Source organism: Panulirus ornatus, chromosome 70, assembly GCF_036320965.1.
Source record: "Panulirus ornatus isolate Po-2019 chromosome 70, ASM3632096v1, whole genome shotgun sequence".
NCBI lineage: Eukaryota > Metazoa > Arthropoda > Malacostraca > Decapoda > Palinuridae > Panulirus > Panulirus ornatus.
In genome coordinates, this window is record NC_092293.1 from 5,539,899 (window position 1) to 5,542,398 (window position 2,500).

Sequence of the window (2,500 nt, forward strand, 5' to 3'; positions counted from 1 at the left end):
AGAATCTTCTAGAACCTTCCAGAAAACTATGAACTCTGCAGGCAAGGAGGGAGGAATGGTCTCCGGCTATTGATAAAACCATATTATTCCATATATATGTTTATATATACATATTTATGTATATATATGAAGGTATATATAACGTACAGAATAATGTGGCCATCATCAGTATCGAAGAAAACTGAAAAGATGAGGTCCCACCGAGATTCGAACTCGGATTGCTGGATTTAGAGTCGAGAGTGCTAACCCTTACACCATGGGACCTGATAAGAAAAGATGTGATTTCATCTAAATGTTTTACATATAATCAACCAGAGGCCATTCCTCCCTCCCTGCCTGCAGGGTTCAAGGTTTTCTAGAAGGTTCTCGAAGATTCTGGGTAGGAACTGCCATTGAGAGGACGTAGTTATACGATCATTAATGATATTGTTGTTGACTTTCTGATTTAGAAAGATAGATAGATAGATAGATCGATAGATAGATAGGTAAAAAACAGATATTAGATACATCGATAGATACGTAAGGCTGTATATGTCAACTTTCACAGAAATCATTGATATCTGCGTTATTCTGCAAGAAATACATGTACATGGATGTAGTGATAATATGGGTTAGGTTTAAGACCAGTCGTGTTGAGATTGTAGTGAATGTGACCATTGACTTCAACCTTAATAGTGTAGTGAAGATAAAGTTGTAGTGAAGATAAATCTTGAAGTGACTCATAAGGTTGTTGTGAGTACAAGGATGCATCGTAAATGAGTACTTCCTACCTGAAAGTCAACAATTACAAAATTGATCAAGTATAACAACATCCTCGGACAACCAACTACAAACACCAACCATAGAGTGAACCTGACTGTCATCTAACGACGACCTCTCAAAGGTAATGATCTTACCAGAATCTTCGAGAACCTTCTAGAAAACCTTGAACCCTGCAGGCAGGGAGGGAGGAATGGCCTCTGGTTGATTATATGTAAAACATTTAGATGAAATCACATCTTTTCTTATCAGGTCCCATGGTGTAAGGGTTAGCACTCTCGACTCTAAATCCAGCAATCCGAGTTCGAATCTCGGTGGGACCTCATCTTTTCAGTTTTCTTAGAAACTGATGATGGAACTGAGCCATATAGTTGACCTTCGATGGACATATATTTCTTACGGCCCACCATTTTATTTAAGTATGAAGATCTCACGGCAGAGAGGAAACGTGTGATATTCAAAATCAAAAGCCGCAATTGCCCTCATGGTAATGGTCGACATGTTTGCAGACAGATGACACAGACATGTGAGAAGTTAGACAAATATGGACGTTCCTGGTTCCTGTATAGCCTAGGTTTATTATCACTTGTAATGAAGGAGAAATGTTGCACATTATTCCACACCTTTTTGTTTAGGCTAGGTTAGGCTAGGATGAATAGGGTCCATAACGTAACAGAGCTGGGAAATGCATCATATCGGATCTGTATTTGTGCAAAATGGCGCAAGTTTGTGGAAGTGATTTACGCAATGCCGGAGAGAATCCACCTCCACCAGAAATAATGTCTCAGACCATACAATATCTGCTGTTGGACGAGCAGGGGACATTAGACCAATATATTCCTGTAGTTTACTGCTCTTCCCAAACACGCAGCAAGACATTCGTAAAAGCGTTAAACTGAACTTTTCCATCGGTTTTCATATCTTTAATTACTTACACCAATTCCAACAGATGGAAAAAATCATTGTAAAAATCAGAAATTATTTGCCTATAAAAAGCATTTTGATCGATCGTACCAAATATTCAATTATTTCTGTACCCGACAAAATATTCAGTCACTCCTATATCCGACATTTTTCCTGCTGGCTGGTGCCGTTAAAGTCATATGGTAATTTATCGCAATTAGATTATAGATATATTCATCTATATGGAATGGCTCAGCGTGAAGAAACATATATATTTTCACTAAATCCTCCTCTTCACTACACTCCCATCTTCACTACATAGTTCTAACACAACATCTTGACTACACCATTGTATGACCACATTATCATATCATTGTGTTCTTATCTTCACCACAGCCTCGGCAAAATTGATGTTTTCGTTACACATCAGGGTAGATGGCCATCTTTATGATGACAGAGAACACACATAACATATTAAACCACTTATCTTTAGTCACTTTAATCTAATTTTTGCTGATAAAAACGAATTATAATGACAATCCTTGTCTTCTGTGACGGGACATTGTACGGGTGAAGGAACTGTTGTCAGGCACATGTATTAAACTATTAAGAAATAAACTTAACTGTATTAAAGTATTGACTTCACTATATTAGACTTCTCTATATTAAGCTATGCTAGGATATGATCAGTTCCCAGGTTATATAAGGGCGGGAGCCGGGACGAGAGCATCATTTGAGCTGTGACCTCTGTCGAGTGAACATCTCTGCTCCGCCTTGTAAGCTCCCTCAACCTTTCCTCGAACACTTCAATATAATAATGTACACCAAGGAGGTAGGA